The following is a 19,183-nucleotide window of genomic DNA, read 5'->3' as shown; positions in this document are numbered from 1 at the left end:
GAAAGCAAAATACAGAGAAAAATTTCAAAACTGAGTTACAAAAACTGAGCTGCAAAACTATTTAGTTCTGCAGCTTGGGAATGTAAAAATGGCACCCTTGTTCCCTGTATCAAATTGATTGGCTGAAGAAAAGGTTGGGCTGGGTTTTGTAGTCTGCTTGATCTTGCAGCAACTTGGATGATTGCACATGCATCAAGTTACACAAAATAATTAAAAAAGGACTGTCAGAGGCCAAGCTGTGACACCAGTACACTACTTTACTGTTACATTTGTGACACATTGAGACCTAAATTCTCTTGATTTCACTATTACTCTCTGACACTCATTGAACTACAGTGATAACTAACTAAATAAATCTCAGTCTGGGTATTCTTGGGTGTGGTGTTTTTATTATTTGTCTGTGTGTGATGTTTCTGTGCAATGATATTTATGAAGTTACAAGGCTGAAGATAAGATATGAAGAGACATCAGCATTCCTCAGTGCTAGTGCACAGAAAAAAACAAACTCCTAAAAGCACTTACTTTTGGTGGTTATTTTTTGAAGTTTATTCTCTTTTATATGGAACTAGAGTTTGTAAATAATAATTCAGAATATCAAATTAATGACATTGAAAGGAATTACAGAGGCATCTGGGTTACACATTCATCTAACCATATATGAGTTCTCCTTAAATGGCACTTTACATTTTTGCAAACTGAATTAGATGCAATCTCACAGTGTACATTAGCAGGAATTAAATACTGAACTAGTTCCAGAGAAGCTACATTCACCACATGCCCCCCAAACCATTTTATTGATGAGCATGAAACAGTTTATGTAGGTTCAACAATAGTCGCGCATCTTTATTGAGTGAATTTTACACAAGACATAAATCACAATTACAGCAAACATGAATTCTCATCATTATCTGACCTTGTCAGCCTGACCTCCCCAGGGGCCCATGAGGTTAGCTCTGGGTTGCCACTGAGCTTCCCATAATGAAAAACCCGGAGGAAAGAGACTTTTACTCATGGCTTCAATCATAAGAGCACACAGCTATGGCCTGTGAGCCAGGGGAATAGCTGCAGGACAGAAACACTCACCACAGGTCCCTCTCCCCGAAGCCATGCATGCTCACTCTGGGACTTATGACAGCTTGGCACAGAGTTGCCATAATTAGCTTGCACTGACTTAGAGTACATACCTTCTGCTGTGACTTTTTTGGTTGTTTGGTTTCTCTAAGGGTGGTTTTGAGGTTTGTTTGCTTGTTTCCCAGAAAGTATCCATGTAGTCTATGTTTACAATCCTTAACATCCACCAAGAAGCATGGAAGGGCATGAAGAACACAGCAGCTGACCTACCTTTCTGCTTTTAACCTCTGGTCACATGCTCACTGTAACTATGCTCCAAAGTTTAAAAAACTACAGTTTGATAAGACTGTGAATGTACTGAAATGAGTGCCTGCCTCCCAGCAGGTGATGGCTATTAAGAGAAGGGTAGGGAATTTTTCCATGCAAAAAGTCCCTTGACTATAACTAATGCTTCTTATATTGAAGCCCTCTGTCCCTCCATTCCCTTTTATTTGTTTTGCATTGTTCTGGATTGTGAAAAGATGACCATTTCAAGGAAATACTTAAGTTGGAAAAAGAAATGGCACAGAGAAAAGAGGGTTTCAGTCAGGATGTGCTAGTCAAGGTATTACCTGAACTGCAACTGGAAGATAACAAGAAGAATCTGGCATTTAATGTAGCCACAGCAATTTTGTAATTAAAGGATAAGATGCTCCTGATGTAAATATCAAGACACTGTGGTTAACTTCTTGTTATAAGTCGCAGACTACTGCCCAGCTGGCAAAACTATAGGGACTTTAATGATAACAAAACACCATGCGTCAGCATCCACTCACTTTGGTAGAGGTGTCTGACAGAAGTGAAAGTGCAGGCAAGAGAAATTGCAGAAAAAAAAGACATATACTGAAACAGAATACAGATGTCTTAACCCTAGTCAATCCCTGCAAGACTATGAGCGCCTGAGAGCTTCCCAAGCACAATGGTTTGTTCCTGGAATGGCACTTTTTCCTTCTAGTGGCTCAAATATGGACATAAAATATTTGAATGAAGTGGGAATTCTAATAATATCCTGTCAGACCTATCTTAAAATCAATGTGGTCAATACCCTGTTGTTTATATAAAGGAATTCAAGCCAACACAAGTCTGACAGCTTTTCCTCCCAAAACTCATTAATGGGAATCTGCTCCAAATGAGGCCATTCATGCTACCCTGCCTCTAACACAGACAGCTTTGAATTTTAAATGCTTTATTCTCCTTTGTATGCTTCCACATTGCAGCCAACATCTTGTGCAAAGCCAGCTATATTCCTGCATTATCAAAGCAGATCCTGAGTGATGTATAAGGGGAACAGTTAGCTTTGTCCACTCTTGTCAATGGATTAAGTTCATACACATCTCTTGGTAACATTTCTCTATGAATGTTGCTTTCTGAATGTTTTTTTCCCCCTATCTTTGGACCACTGCTGCTGTATGTTTCTCTGTTCTCCCACTGCTGTTCACTGAATCACCATGTCCATTACTATCAGTAATGTTCTACTTGTAGAATTACCAGTACTATTTGAAGCTAGTGGTCCATGTGCACCCAAGAGGTATAAAACAGGAGAAAAAAAGCAGAACCATTTTGCCTTAAGTATCTATAGTGATTTCTCTGGACAACTGTGTGAGTTGTGATTCTCCCTGGATTTGTCCTTGGTTCTCAGCTGGCTCTCTTCTCTCCTGTCACTTTTCTTTTTAATGTTTACAGGTGACAAACCAATGGTTTGCATGGACCAGAAACAGAATTGCTGTTGTAGCTGTGTTTGCTGTGAAGCTCTGAAGCTCCGTGTGCTGTCTCCAGACTAGATGCAGTACAAACAGTGATAAAAGCTATTTCACAGAGCTTAGGAAGCACACAGATGTAGCTTCCTGAGGGGTTCCCACCCCATCTTGTCCCCAGTGCTTGTCACCACCTCTCTGCTGAGGCTGGTTAGCAGAAGAAAGCACCAAGATCTTCCCTGATGTATCAAGATAAAATGTGGGGAGCTGAGTTACAGGGGGCTGACCAGGCTTCTGCTGAAGCTCACATGTACTGTTCAGCCAACTTGGTTTTGGGACAGGTGACCTACAGCAAAGGAACAGGGACAAGAGTCTGGGGAAGGAAGGAAGAAGCAGCACAAATGTCACAGATGAGTGAGTGAACATGAGTGCCCACAGGTTCTAGCAGTAACCATGTTTTTGTCTTAAACTCAGGCTGGTGGTACTGAAATACAAACTGGTGGTACTGAAGAAGTATTGCACTTTGTGCAATATGCTGTTACAGTCATCCACAGTGAGAGGCCGTCCCCATCCCAGAAAGCACCTAAGGAGCTAATTAGGAAACAGACAAAGTCAAGAACTGATGGGATAGGAAGATGACCCCGCCCTGGCAGACCTTGTCACTAGTGACAGAGCAAGGACATCCATCCTCAGATAGATCCATAATGAAAACAAGGAAAAAACCTCTTGTAAATTTTCTACAGTTGTTCTACAAAACCTTGTCCACTATGGTGTGTTTCAGAACATGAAAGGCAGAGTACGCATTTCACCTAGAGGGCAGGCACAGGTTAAAAGCAGACTTATTGGAAACTTCCTTGACCAGAAGTGTTCAACCATGACCCAGAATACTCCTTTTTTTGGTGAAAGCCATGCAATATCCTGCTGTCCTTGAGACAGGCAGGTTGCTTGCAAAGCTTGATCTAGAATCTGGAGCAGCCAATAAATTTAACAAGGATTTACCTTTTTTAATTTTTCATGCATGTAACTCACCTGGTCACTAAACTGATTTTTTTTAAATCTCATGCACTTTTTCAAGAGAAGGAAATGTTTAAAAAGACGTATCAGAAAATGAGGCAGTTTTACAATCAGATTTGCCACACTGGATCCTAGAAAGATAAGAAAGCTGTACTTTCTATTCTAAATATAATGTCATTTCCTTATTCCAAATGCCATTTATGGTCACTCTTGGTTTTGGACAAAAAAACTGGAGCAAAGCTTTAAATATTCACTATACATACTATTCTCTAAATTACTCATTTTCAAAATAATTGTGTATTTATAAGGATTTATATCTAGCAGCAAATTCAACTATAACTTAGGAAATATTCATAAGCAGCCTTTTTGTACTAAAATAAGAAACCAGAATGCAGGAACTAATCCTTAGAAGCCTACCAAAAGTACGCTGAATTGTCCAAACTTGCAAACAATGGAGTATTACAAGAAATGGAAAGATTTTTTATTACTGAAATCTTTAAAAAGAACCTTCTGCCACATGAGGCACAGGCAATGAGGATGAATGAGCTGTATAGCTGGACAGAGTGCACATCTATTCTGGATGGCTCTTTTAAATGGGAAACAGACAATTTAGACTAATTTTTCCATGGTATAAATCTACTGGCATTAATGGTGCTTTGACTTCTTGTACCAAACTCAAATTTGCCCGTATCTTTCAAAGACAGAACCATTTAAGTATGATATTTAAGGTTGTAAGCTGAGCTAGCAGAGTTAAGAAGAATAGGTGTGTAGGTTCAAGTTGTCAGGGGCTTTTTTTTCTGAAAAAGAGGAACAAAGTGAACTCTCTTGAGTTCTCCTGAGTGCAAGAAAAACAGGAACCATGAGAAAGCAAAGGAGGCCAGATGCTTGCAGCCTTCAGCGAGAAGCAAACTGCCCATGGCTAAGGTTGAATTGATGAGGGTAACTGAAGTGACTATGGTACATGGTACATAGAACAAGGGAGCTGGAAGGAAGAAATGGAAGAGAAAAAAGGGAAGGCTCAGGGAAGCTGAATGTGTTCAGAGGCAGTAGCCATGCCTGCAGCCCTTGAGAACCAGGATGCCAGTGCAGCAAAGATGCATATCCAGGGAACAGGAAAAGGCCCTTCCACTTTGGAACAAGGCCAAGCAGCTCCTAGCCCAGGCTGTGCTGGCTGAAATACAGAAATGGGTCTGCAACTGGACATATCCAAAGTGAAATAGAGAAATATTTTCTCAATAGAGAAAGTTCTCTATTGAATGCAATAGGGAGGATAAAGTAAGCACAATATGAGTTCTTTCTTCCCTAAGAAGATGAAGAAAAATTACCCCAAAGCCAGATCCAGTTACCAAATCTGAAACTTGCTAAGATTGCAGAATGGGTGCTGCTTTGGGGTTTTGCACTCACCTTCCAGCAGCAGGAGGGAAGACTCTCAGAAAGAGGAAAGACAGATTTGAACAAGTACCTTTCAGCTTGACTACAGGTCCTTCAATCTGTCATACTGGGACTGGCTGGTTTGGATGCTAATGATTCAGACAGTATAGGATTTTGTCCTAAATTTTCAGCAGTTTTGTCCAGCTTGCCACAAAATTAAAAATTTGGGTTTGTAACAGAAATATCTGTTAGTGTGGATGAGTATTTCATTTTTAATAAAGGTAACAGAAGACCTTCAGTGAATGAACCCTTCTGGAGCAGCCCTGCAATAGCCCTCCTCAGCTATATGTTTGCTAGTGGGCAGTATTTCACAGAATCACAGAATGTTTGGGGTTGGAAGGGACCCCTGGAAATCATTTAGTCATTTGTTCCTTAGCAAAAGGACTACAGGCTCTGCAGCAACTGGAGGCAACTAGAAACTCTGATGCTTCTTTCAATACAATGTGCTAATAATTCTGACAGATTTTCCCAGCTAACTAAAACCATTTCAGTAAACCCAGTGTTAAACTCCCATTTAGATAGCAGCAATGCCAGGATTCTTCCATCTGCACATTCTTCTAGTCTCCTGAGGAAATGATGTCTGGAATAAGATGAGCACATTAGCCATAGTGCTACTTACTCATTTTTCCTGCTTCTTTTCCTATGCATGGCTTCTGTCACAGGAAGTATGACCAGCAATAAATGACAGTTATACCACAGCATTTGTCCAAGGTAATTTTTGGCTGCAATTTTGCTTCCAAACATATCTGCATTCAGACACGTTGCACTGTTTTAAAGCGGGCAAAATGGTTCAAGACTATGGAACTGGTAAATGGCCATAGACAGGTCTGAAGTATATTGTTTTTAAGAAGCTTCTTGCTCAGAATAAAAAATGACACCACTTATTCAAGTGTGAGCCAAAATAAATCCATTTTTAAATGGTGATGTCTCTCACTGAATAAAAATTGAAGGACCATACTCTGACAACGGAGAACAGCCACCTACTTACGGCAAGTCAGGACAGCAATAAGTGACTCACTCACCCACCTACACTCCAAGGACACCAGGGCCTGATGTCTCTATCACAAAGTTGTCACAACAGTGAATTTAGACAAACAGTTTTTCCTGCTGCCCACAGTCTGCACTGTACTTACTGCTTGCTCACTTTTCCAGGTCATCAATTCCGAAAATACCTCAAGGTGAAAATGAGTGGGAGTGACACTACACAAACACTTCCCTTTATTAGTAAGCCTGTACTAATATTTGCTTTAAAATCTGTTTGTTGATAAATGCTAATTAAATACCAGCTCAAAGCTTTATTTTGACCTTCTCCTGAGGTCTTTTGGACTCCTTAATTTGCAGGGCAACCAACAAACCCACCTAAAATTTTCCTTAAGGTGAATAAAACCACTGCTAGGGAAAAAAAAAAAAAAAAAAAGAGACAATTTTATATAGTGGGAAGAAAGTGGAGTGAAACATCTGGAGCAGAAAGATGAGTTCCCAGCTGTGCCACAATTTGTTAGGGATGTGAAAATGAAGTAGAGCAGTGGCTTTTTTGTATGATAGTCAATGAGCTGCAAAGAATATTCTGTCTGAAAAGAGATGGAAGGACTGGTTTGTCCAACAAAAGATCAGCAAGTGCTTCCTGAGCTTGCTTTATTCTTTGAGAGACAGGTATCTGCCAGGAGTTAGTGCACTACCTAATTCTGCTGAGTGTTAACATGGATGTGAGAATTGGAGTGAAAGTTGTCTACAGGTAAGAAAAATTAGTTTTTGTTCACTGTGCAGACAAAGAAAATTAGATGAAGAAGAGAATATAAATGAAAGACAGAAAACTCATGGGTTAAACAGAAGTGTGAAGGGATAAAACATTCAGCCTCAGAGGCTACTTGTATAATAATCAATAAAGTATGCAAGCGCCCAATCTCTGCAGGCTATTAGGACAGTAGTATTCACTTTTGAAGAGCTAGACAATCTCTTTCATAATCCTCTCCCAAAAATCTGGTACACATTATGCTCCAAACCATTGGCCAAACATTGCCTGAAAGACTGGTAGGTGGCACCAATCAAAACAATATTTGGGACTAAAAACTGAGCTAAAAATTAAGCATTCCAGGTGATTATATGCCCACAGTTTATTTCTACTTTGTTTTTAATCATGGAGGAGTCAAGGAAGACAGAGTTCTGCACCAAGGATTACATCAGTCAAACTGAGTCACTTGATATTTACATAACATAGTCTCATGTAAGTTCCCAGTTTCCCACAAAAACCTCAATGCCTCATGCACACCTGCTAAAAGGTAAGATTTCAGGCCTGGCAGTCATGTCCACTGTGTCATGACAATAGATAAACCCAGTTTACAAAGCACTCTTTACTTTCTGGGTTCTTAGAACCTCGCTCAGATGTTAAATCCTCAGTATACCAGCACAAGTGTAGCCCCTCAGGCTCACTCTGCATGCACAGCAGAACCAGAAGCTCCTCTGCTCCTCTGAAAGGGCGAGACATCTTTTCCACCCCAAATCATCTCCCCTGTGGTGAATGGTTTCTTAGCACTGGAGCTGGAGGGTGACTCTTCAGCTGCAGTGGCATTGTCTAAACTGTTGATCATTTCAGTATAAACAGATACCAGCAGTGGAAATGCGGCTCAAGTCCAGGTGCTTCCTCCTGCCACCCTCTCCCTGCATTGACATCGCTTTGGAAGCTGAAAAGGGATTAAGTGGCTTTCATTGGTTTTAGGCAAAGAACAAATAAGTGCTGTAGGATTTGAACCAGTTTGTTCTGTAAATGACAGATGATGAAAAATAATGATCCTTAAGCCCCCAAATACTTAAATTGGGTTATTATATCAGAATATCAGTTTTCATATAAATACTAGAGCAGGAAATTAGAACTGATTGCACGAAAATAAGTTCCAACATTCCAAATACCAGATGACGAATAAAAAAATACCCAAATGTGTTATTTTTCTTTTGTACATTATAGGAGCTTAGGGAACAAAAATATTCACTTTTATATGCCCTGCATTAATAGTCTGATACAAAAATGCTCATATCTAGGAAATAGGAAAACTGTTTTCTAAGGGCAGGCAGGAGGTACCAAAAAGTGTGTGGAGAATGTGACAATAAAGATTAGAGTACACAGAATAAATGGTGGTGAGGTGAAATTCAAAAGCTTGGGTAAGTTTGAGAGGAATGATAAGAGGCCAAAGCAGGAGAGTGAGTGAGTGAGTGAGTGAGTGAGTGAGTGAGTGAGTGAGTGAGTGAGTGAGTGGAAGAGGGCAGAGAGCCAAGGCTCTGATATGAGTTTAGGAGATATTCTTATTAACCTCTAAAGTGCAGAAAGCCAAATTTATGCCAAGTGCTGTATGAGGTAGTCTGGTGTTGATAGGCTACATTTGGGCACAGTGTTCATACTCCAGTTGCACATTAGACTGAGAAAACTCCACTTCTGCTGATAGAGCTTGTTGCAGACCTTTTGAGGAAAAAAAAAATCATCCTGTAAAAGAGCACTTTTGCTGATATGTCTTAATCCATACTAGGGGGTTCTGCTGGCACAGCTGTGCTGGCTGCAGATCACACTTCAGCACTCCTCTGATTGATGCATATACCTTGCAACAGTTTGTCATGTTGCTGGCCAAGGTCTGTGTTAGGCAAAAGGGAGCTAAAGGAGCAGGAAAGGAGGGTCAGAAAGACAGAGAGATTTTCATGTTGTTACCAAGCAGACAGCGAGCAATAGTGGATAAAAAAAATCAACAAATCAAGAATAAACAGAAGAAACAGTACTCACCAGGGTTTGTTTGTGTGTTTGTTTGTTTGTTTGTTTGTTTGTTTTTTAAAAGTCTGGTTTTCATTGCTGTGCTAGCTATGTGGTGTTTTGTTGAAAGAGAATTATAAACTATATCCTTTCTTAATACGAAGACATAGTAGCCTGTAAACTTGAAAGGCAGCCTGTGGTTGTTGAATGCATGGGTCTTTAAAAACCATGGGCTAGTGCTTCATTACACATAAAAGTTGCCTTATTTTGATCAAAACACTGTGTTGCCATTGCAGTTCTCCTCCACCCTTGAAATTTATTATGCTGGCTTCTCTTGAGATTTCTCCTAACTACTGTTGATACACCACCCTTTCACTGGCATTCCTTCTCATTTCCCACATCTTATTCATTTAAAACATTAGTTATCTCAAGTCCACTGCTTTTCTTGCAAGCAAGGCATACAAGAGCTTGAGCTGCAGTATGAAATAATAGATTTTGCTTAATGAATTTAACTAAATTACTAGAAGAAAGCAATGGCCTACAGAAATCTCTCAGATTACATCACTACACACAGCAGATTACTACATCTCTGTACAACATCAAGTGACCATGTACACTTTGCAGAGACTGGTCCAGTGTGTGTCCACACAGACTGTGTATGCATTCAATGGCTGCACATATGTGTGCTTATATTGTGCACATATGGTGGGTGCTGTATATTATATGTATAGCCTATTTATGGTCACATTCTGTGTAGTAGTATATATTATAGTATATAATATTAGTAGTGCTACCTGATAATATAAAAACACAGACAATAAAGCCTGTTTAAATAAGGCCAGCAGGGAAGAGTAAGTAGGGAAAGGAAAGAAACATGGATCACTGACACAGCTGGCAAAGCAGAAGCAGCAATTTTTCAAGTCAATAAACCAGCACAGCACCATGGAAGTGCTGTTATGGGGAACTGGTTGGAACTTTCAACTTCTGGACAATGGGGTGGAAGGAATATTAATTTTTTCCACCACTGAGAGTTACTTCCAGATCAGAAGAGAGCCAGCACTAACCCTCTGTTTTTCCAAACACAGCAAAAGCTAGTTGATTATAAAAAGCCTCCCCTCCCATTTTAATATACTGTCTTACATACAAGTCTCATACAGTCTTAATATTTACTGCATTAGTGAATGCTGAATTAGAAGTAATCTTTCAGCTGTTTTTGTGATATACATTCCCTGATATAACTGATGCTTACATACACTCTGATGTCATACAGCCTTTACTAGCAATTGCTTGGTGCATCACAGAGAGGTCTACAGAACAGCCATTACACATGGAGGATTACACCAGCAAAAAGATCCAAACAAACCACCAAAAATCAAATAATGAGTCTCTGAATCTTTTTAGGTTTTTAATCTGTTGGGAAATTATAGAGAATTTGTCAATTGGAATTGATCTCTCTACCCACTTCAGTAGAAGTCGGATCAGGTCTATTCTAGCATTGCAGAAACACATGGTTAGATAGCTGTTAAGAGCAAGTCTCCACTCAAGTTCATTAGTTTTAGTAAGCCAAAAGTATGAGTTACTCTTATGGTCACTGGAAACAGTAAGTTTGACATACATCACAGTGTTCTTAAAGTATGCAGCAAATAACTGTTTGGATCTTGGCATTCAGCCATGAATTTGGACACAAGGATTAAAAACGGGACTAGTCAGAAGCTTGTGTTGCTCTGTTACAAGTAACTTTCTACTCTGGACTATATTATTTTAGAGATAGTCTGAACTAGTCCCAAAGCACTGCTTTACTTGAAATATTTTTCAGGATGTGAGTAACTAAAATACTGCATTTACCAGTTCCTCTGGTGATGCTAGCAAACACATTAAGAAGCCTGCAAGCTTCCAGAGCAGCTAGAACGGCCCCAGCTACCGAGATGAGTGTTGCAGAGTCGAGGATCCCATACATTAGGGCTACCCTTGTTGCTGGGGCAAGCAGAAAACAGATTGGGTTAACCCCCCTTTTAAGCTGCATCACAAGATTCCTGACAAACCCAGCAGATACCACTGAAAATGCTGCCTTAAATTCAGCAAAAGATCTCCAGGCTAGATGTCCAACAAAGCAGTCCGGCTCAATGAACCAGATTTTTTTCCAATCAGTTCTACTTATAGATGAGTTCCCCAAAGGCGGGGAAAGTCACCCTTTTATTCTCCTGTTGTTGAGGCTTTTTCTTCCTTTTCTTTTCAAATCTCGTTGTTTACAGCCCATTTACAACGCTTTGTACTAAGCCTGGCCATTCTGGGCCAGCTCTAGGCAAGAGACAATCAATCAGTTGCTGTCTTAGACCTGAAGCAGACTGAAAGCAGCGCTCCTCTTCCCAGAAGGAGGAAGAGCCTGCAGCCACTTCTTTTCTCTGCATACCCGGCATCTGAGCTGAATGGAAGTCTTGTTTTGCCTTGCAGAGTCACAAAATCCAGAGTCAGATGTGACTCTAGAGTCTAGCCAGCAAGAAAACATTGGCTTGCACAATCTTCTCTTCAAGCAATCCTGACTAACAACCAAATCGTGAAAGAGCTCCAGCTTCCCTTTGTTAATTCTCCAGTGAAGGCATAGCTAGCTTTCCTCAGACAAATTCTTGTAAAAACTCATCCAAGCATCTTTAATTAGCTTTTTGGGGCAAAATTTTTTTAAGATATCTAGATATAGCAAAATATAAGCATGATGAGTCATTAAATCTCTCTTAATTTAAGGAGACACCCAATTTGCCATTCAGGAACAATATCCTGAGACAGTATTTTCTTTTTGGAGAGATGTGAAATAGGTCTTGACTTCATCCATACAGGAAATCCCACAGCAGCTCCTGTACAAATAGAATCACTTCCAAGTGCTTGGTGTTAAAAATTACCAGGATTTTAAAAAGTCATCGAATTGATTTAAGAATCACAGTGGTTGCAAAAACATTAAGTCTTTTTATATTCTCCTCTTTATTTTCTGCTTCTGGGGTTCCCACATTGAAGTTTTTTCCAACGGTATTTTTCTTGCCTTAGCAAGCTGGGATTGTTGCAAAATCACATTATGCAAGGAAATTCAGCTTTAAGAACAGCAACAAATACCGGGAGACTCACCATGAAATAGCAAGAGTTGGCAGTGCCGCAGTAAGGATATTAACTTTCCTTTTTTCACAAACTGCAGTTTCTATAAATAGCATCTGTCTGCTTTTACTCCTGCAGTTAATTACATAGGTTTTCCTGCATTTCCTCTTCTGCAGTGTGCCTGTGTATGAGTATGTTAGTTGATAGACTGAAGCAATAGATTTCTCCCTGTAAATGCCTTGGACATTAAAAAAAAATATTTCTGCGAGGGGGAGGTTAAGTAGGTAAAGAGCTGTCTCTGATTTTCCACTGCTAAAAGGAACAACTTGCCACTGTGTATTCTAATTTTTGGCTGGTGTGCCAGGCACAGCTGAGTGGACACAGAATTCTCACATGGCTGGGGTTTCTCCTGCACTCATCTTGCATTGCAAGTGCCCCATCCAGTTCAACCTTGTCTTTCACAATGGAGTGTTGGTTGTTCTGCTGTGGACTGGCTTGGGCAAGATATTAAGATGCAAGTTTACTTTGCCTAGCTTTGGATACCCCCAAGGAAACACCTTCCTCTGCACCTTCTACAGTCAGTGGAAAATGAAGTGCTTCACTGATCCATTTACCTACTGACACATTTTCAGATGTTCTTGGTGTCCTAGAATTGGCAGTCTTTCTCCACCAATTGTGGCAGCATTTTTTCAGCTATTTGAGATTACTAGAGGAAACTTCCAGATCTGAAAGCTCTAAATGCTGATCAATGGCTCTATATGGTTGTTCCTTACATCTCAAATATTACTAGTCATTAAGCATTTACAAAGTGGTATTTTTCACTATTGCCATGCCTACAAGCTAACTACAGATACCTGAATGCTCTATGTTTTTAATTTACAGCTGTCCTACACCTTGACTAGTTTTTTATCTAGTTTATTATACAGTACTACCAATTTCCATATCTGCCTTTCCTGAGGCTTAACAGGCCACTTGGCTCATTAGCCAGGGGTCATGCAAACAGCGTCATAGAATGGACACAGCTATTCAGGTGGTGGAGAAAAGACATGGCAGCCCTCTACACTCTGAACAGGCTTATTTCTACTCAAGACACCAATGAAAGGTATGCATTCCATAGTGTTGTAGCCTCCTTCCCCCTCCAGCCCCTTACACACCAGACAGCCTCTGTGAATCCTTCATTAGATGGAACATCTGGGTGTGGTGGAGCAGATCCTGCAACACGTACCTGGCAGGATTCGAGATGCAAGTGCCCTTGGGGCATGGTAGATGGGAAAAACATTTCAGTGAACACTGCTCTCGTTTCCAAAAGGTAGAAGGTGTTCCTCAGTAATGTCTTATCATTGCACTGAAAAGGTCCAGCAGGGCTGCTCAGGCCCTGAACAAGATCGACTTCCCTTAGTGCTGCAACACTGAACATGCCTCCTTCTCACATGGCTCCTGCTCACCTTGGGACACAAATCTCCCCTCTGCCTGTTGAGAAGCAAAGGAATGGGATTTCTCTGCATGTAGACAGAGCTGTGCTCAATGGCTATATGTCCAGGTGGAGGTCAGTCATGGGTGGTGTCCATCAGGGCTCTGTCTTGGGACCAGTGTTCTTCAATACTTTCATCAATTACATGGATAGTGAAATTGAGTCACCAAGGTGACACAAAGTTGAGCAGTACAATTAACATGACTGAAGGAGGGGATGCTATCCTGAGGGACCTGGAAAACCTTGAGAAGTGCGCCCACAAGAACCTCATGAGGTTCAACAAGGCCAAGTGAAAGGTGCTGCATCAGGGTCAGAGCAATCCCAGAGATGAGTACAGACTGGGAGAATTTATTGAAAGCAGGCCCGCAGAGAATGACTTGGTGGAGGAAAAACTGGACATGACCTGTGAATATGCACCTGCAGCCCAGAAAGTGAGCCACATTGTGGGCTGAAGCAAAGGAAGTGGGGCCAGTAGGTCAAGGGAGGTGATTCTGCTCCTCTACTCCACTCTTGTGAGACCCCACCTAGAGGACTGTGTCCAGCTCTGGAGTGAGTCTTTAGTACAAGAAAGACTGTTCAAACAGGACCAGAGGAGGGGCATGAAGATGATCAGAGGGCTAGAGCACCTCTTCTAAAAAGCCAAGATGAGAGAGTTGGGGATAATGAGTCTGGAGAAGAGAATACTCTAGAGAGACCTCAATGGATTCTTCCAGTACTTAAAGGGGTTTTATAAAAAAGAGGGACAGTAACTTTTTACATGGGCAGATATTGAAAGAACATGGGGTAATGATTTTAAACTAAAAAACAAGAGATTAGGTGTTAGGAAGAAATTCTTTACTCAGAGGCGCTGGGCCAGGTTTCCCAGAGAAGCTGTGGATGACCCATCCCTGGCAGGATGCTCAGGACCAATTTGGATGGGGCCTTGAGCAACCTCTTCTTGTGGGTGGCATCCCTGCCCATGACGGTGAGATTAGAACTAGATGATCTTTAAGAACCCTTCCAACCCAAGCCATCCTATGACTCTATGAGACTGCTTGTGGTGTACATATACATAAACACACACACTCATATATATACTTCTGTATGTGCATGTGCATGTCTGTGTGTATCTACATATCTCCTGCAGACTAGAAGGAAATGAAGAATGATGCCATTTTGGCTGCCGTCTCACCTCATCAAATTCTGGCATTTTCAGCAGGCTGTTCACACTGAAAGCTTCTTGCCTTCTTTCAGCTTGTTCAAAACATGCATGCCTGTCCCTTTTACAGGAAACCAGATGGGATACGTCTCATCTGCAAAGGGCAGAACAGATTTTGTCTGATGTGTGGTACCATGTCTTTACAGTTATTTTTATAGTTCTTAAAGTCCCAGATTCCAACTAAGGCCTCTGGGTGGTTCCATAATATAATGCATGTTAATATTAAACTCCTCTGGACCAAAGAAGAATCATGAGTAATTTGACAGATGTTTCTGGCAATATCCAACATGGGAAATCTTTATTTTAGGATCACATAAATATTACAGAAGTGGCCTAGTAAATTAGACTATGTTAAAATTAGGTCTGCTTCACTTTCTTGTGATAGGAAGAAGCTAATTGTTAAAATGGAATAATGGTCACTCCAAGATTTCCAAAACCATGACAAGTCAAATCAGGAGTTATTACATCAGTAATGTATATGTAATCTTATCTCTATGTCTATGGTGTTTTCATCCTTAGCATTCAGGTGGATGCCAACTTCCAACTGTTTTACACAACCATAAGGCTAGAGGCATTTTTGGTTGATGTTATGACTCTTGCATACTGACAAAACCCCATGCCATAAAAAATAGTTCAAATATAATCAGGGCTGATGATCCTGAGAAGAGGAATAAAACTGGTTATCTGATCTCTAAGCAAATGGACTGTTCACATAACAGTTCAATAATGATTTCAAGCTCTAGCATGTGTGGCATCTAAAAGGCCAAGTCAATACAGTATCTTGAGCCAGAAAATCCTGTAGTTCCTTCTAGCCTTAAAGGCAGTGTCATACCTTAATGCTCAGCTTTTAGTGGCCCAGGCTATCAAAGAGCTCACTAGGTATATTATTAACATAAGTGATGCTTAGAACATCTCTCCTTTTTCAATTTTAGTCTTTGATCTGAAGAAAATGTGCAGAGTTGAAAAAAAAGCTAGGGACTGGGAAAGGCTCTGGAGAGAGCTTGATATTCAAGAGATATTGCACATCAGAAGCTGGATTCAGGTTAATGGCAGGAGAAATAAGAGCAGATACCAAGCAAAATGCAGTGAAATGAAGGATGCTCAGAAAAAGCCATGTGACAGCAAAGGAAGAGCTCTGGACAGGAAGGCGATGTCAGCGGGTGCAGGGAGCAATTACAGCAAAGAGCAAGCTACAAACATCACCTGGGTTTAGTGCTTCACTCCAATGACCCTGAAAAACTGTAAAGTGTCCACATTTTAGTTCAGGTTATCCAGTAAATCTAGTCTTTGGCTTTTGGCTCCTCCAGCTTTTCAAAATGGTTTGCTTGATCTGTTTCTTGAGAGTGGTACTTCGTAGGATCCATGCATTATCCAGAGTGATTTAAAGCAAATTTTCTTTCACCTTCTTTCCTCCAGAAGACTCCATAAAAAGAAGATGCAGGTATACTGCAGCTGACAACAAAAGCAACATACTTGTCCTTTTGTATTAAAAAACTAGAGCCAGACTTGTGCATGTGTATTTTGTACCAGTTGAAAGCTGAATTTACTGTCTTCCTGCCTCTTATTTCCAACCTCACATACTTGGACTGTGTAGGCAGGGAGAGGTCAGATATGAGTTTAGATACAAATATTCGTGCTTTCGCAAACCCTTTGTGCACAGTTTTATTTGCAAATGGAAAGGAAGGATTAAATTCTTGGGAGTGTCTACACTGACAAATTTTTTTGGCTAGAAAAGCCTAACAAACACTAAGTATTAAAGACTTTTTAAAGTCTTTTGTTTTTATTTATCATGGATTACATTTTGTCAGCTTTTAGTATAAATATCCCGATTTTTGAATTCCTCATGTGACTGCACAGAAAGCAGAGGGGTGCCACATCTTTTCATCATGGCACTGCCTCGAAATACTTTAGCTTGCCTGTATCAGCAACAGAGAAAGTCCTGGTCAATGACAGAAGAGCTTTTTAGTTCTTGATGAGTGGGGTGTGGCACACTTTCTCTTTTTTTACAGTGAAACTTTCCAAGGGTGGCACTTAACTGCCAATACATACTCAAATACAAAGGCTTTAAACAGCTTTTAAAGAAACAATTTAGCAAACAAAAGCATAATTCTTCAGAGGCTTCCACCCAACTGTTTGTTATCTTTCTGCTGCTATATCTGTTTGCAAAACTCAGCTCATGGGAATTACATAAAAACTTTCAGCTTCTGTTATCTTTCTCTCCTGTTACTCCATTGCAGAAGAAATCTTGTTAATGTGAATCAGGAGCACTCCAAAACTACACAAGTAAAGTAGGTTTTAAAGTATAGGACACTGACTTAGAGACCATTTCTTGTAATTGTGAGATTGTGACTGACAATCTTGGGATATCTGGTGTCACAGGTTTGGCCAATACCACTAAGTGTAAGCACAATTCATCCCAGGTCAGGCTCTCCAAACTTACACAGATGTTTTCCTTAAACAAGTAGCTTAAGGGAAATGTGAGAATTGTCTTTTCTTACCTTGCATTGAGTACTCTGAAAGTTGAAAGTTACTACATATCTAACCCTTAATTTACTTTCAGTTACTGAAAGTTTGCTGAATATGCAGTGCTAAACCTGATCTAGACACCATTTTTTAATGATTTACACACCATTTTTATGTGGTGGACTCAAGTGACTGAGAAACTGGCTTACTTCTCCCAGCACAGGCTCTCACTACTCCACAACACTAGTGTGTGCACCATCTGTCCACTCAGATGTACTATACTCCAGCCATTTGAGTCACCTGGCATTGATAAAAGATATGAACAGTTTATTCTAAGAGGTGATGTGCTTTGACAAGAGAAAGGAACAAATACTACTGTTGCTTCTCCTCTAATCTGTGTTAGAAAGCCGGAGGACTATCTAGAGGAAAAATGAAGCCTGAACAGCTCCTGGAGGCCTGGGGTGAATGAGAGCCCCACAAAATTGTTGTAGAGGCTGGCAGGACAGTGGCAGAAAGTCCAGCAATTCACTTTTGGAATATCTGCTGCTGTCTGAAAGGAGTCCTTGGATGGGTGAAGTTCAGTTTATGGGAATATTGCACAATGGTTAAATGTCCTACTCATCCCATTTCAGCATTTCCAAAGCACAGAAAAAGGACATTTGTTCATTCCAGCTTCCTTTTTAAGTTAACCCCAAGTGTAAGCAAATGAACAAACAAAACAAAAAAGTACACAGAAAATTGAAATTGGGAGGGATTTTTAAATTTGTCATATTTTTTTCTCTTAACATTTTGTACTTTTCTCTTTTCAACAAAAGAGCAGAAAAAACAAAACAAAAACCCCACCAAAAATAAAACAAAACCAAAACAAACAAACACCAAAAACAACAATAAAAAACCCCACCAGACAAATTTTCCCTTCTCCCCTTGCACTAACTAAAACCTAGTTGTTTCCAACAAGGAATTGCTGTATATTCCAAGACCTGAGAAACCCAGGGAATCCCTGCTAAGTTTGAAGTAGCATCAGAAGAGTAGACAGCAGGATTGGTAAAGGGTTTGTGGTACCAGGATCAAGTCTTGTGCTGAACTAGCACTCACATAGTGCCTCAGGGCCTGAAAAGGGCTCATAATTAACTGGACACTGTAAAGAGTAATGGGAGAAGGAAGGATGAAAACACAGCAGCACATACAATCTGTGAGGTTCAGGTAATGGCTTTCACTTCTTGGGCTTCATGGAATTTGCCATGGCAGCATCTGAGTGGGACTAGGTACTTTCCCAGAAAATGCCCCAGTCGTGTCCTGACCTCGTATCAAGACTAGATGTTTATACTCTATGCTTATTTTCTGTGATAACAAAAAACATGCTGACAGGTATGAAGGGCTTGTTTTTGAACTCAAAATGATCCCACCTTGGGATATCACAGGATCAGGACCACCATAAAACACATCTGGGCTACAGGTTAGACACACCCTGGAATGACCTGTGGCAGCCTGTCATGCTGCCTGCAGAATCCCATATCCAAAGGGTATGCTCTTAAATCCCAACTCCAAGCGATGCTGTAATCTCACACCTAGTAGCAATAATTTAATTATTCTCTTATTATTTGTTATTTAAATATCTGCATTTATTTACTGCATTTGTCTATTTGTGATTTTAGACTAAATCTTTCAATCTAAATTATCTTCTCTTCTGTATTTCTTGTCTATCCATCATGACCCATAACTGTATCTTTCTCCAGAAAGTGCAGAGCGTAAACCATAGAGCAACAGACTGGCATTTTCCAATCCTTGCTGGTAGAACCTACCCTACGACAAGGGAATAGAAAAATCCACAGGGGCGCCCCCGAACGTGCGTTACAGCACACCACTGCCAGGGCGTGTGCGGGGGTGGCAGTGCCTAATGCTTTCCATCGGAAACCTCATTTTTCTGGTTCCCACCTTTGGGGCTGTCCCAGGCGCCGTGGCCAACAGAGCTGGTGTACCAGACAGAC

At 40.6% G+C, this 19,183-nt stretch overlaps 1 long non-coding RNA gene across 1 annotated transcript in view; it reads right to left on the bottom strand.

The window, feature by feature from the left end:
- LOC131574202 (uncharacterized) overlaps window positions 1-19,183 on the bottom strand; it is a 44,748-nt gene that overhangs the window by 24,646 nt on the left and 919 nt on the right. Inside the window, exon 2 of the long non-coding RNA XR_009276405.1 lies at window positions 14,706-14,826. This is a non-coding gene — a long non-coding RNA (uncharacterized LOC131574202). The remainder of the gene's footprint in view (window positions 1-14,705; window positions 14,827-19,183) is intronic.

The sequence above is a fragment of the Poecile atricapillus genome, chromosome 1, assembly GCF_030490865.1.
Source record: "Poecile atricapillus isolate bPoeAtr1 chromosome 1, bPoeAtr1.hap1, whole genome shotgun sequence".
NCBI classification, from domain to species: domain Eukaryota; kingdom Metazoa; phylum Chordata; class Aves; order Passeriformes; family Paridae; genus Poecile; species Poecile atricapillus.
The sequence above is the reverse complement of the archived record's forward strand: the minus strand, read 5'-3'. Positions and strand labels throughout refer to the sequence as shown.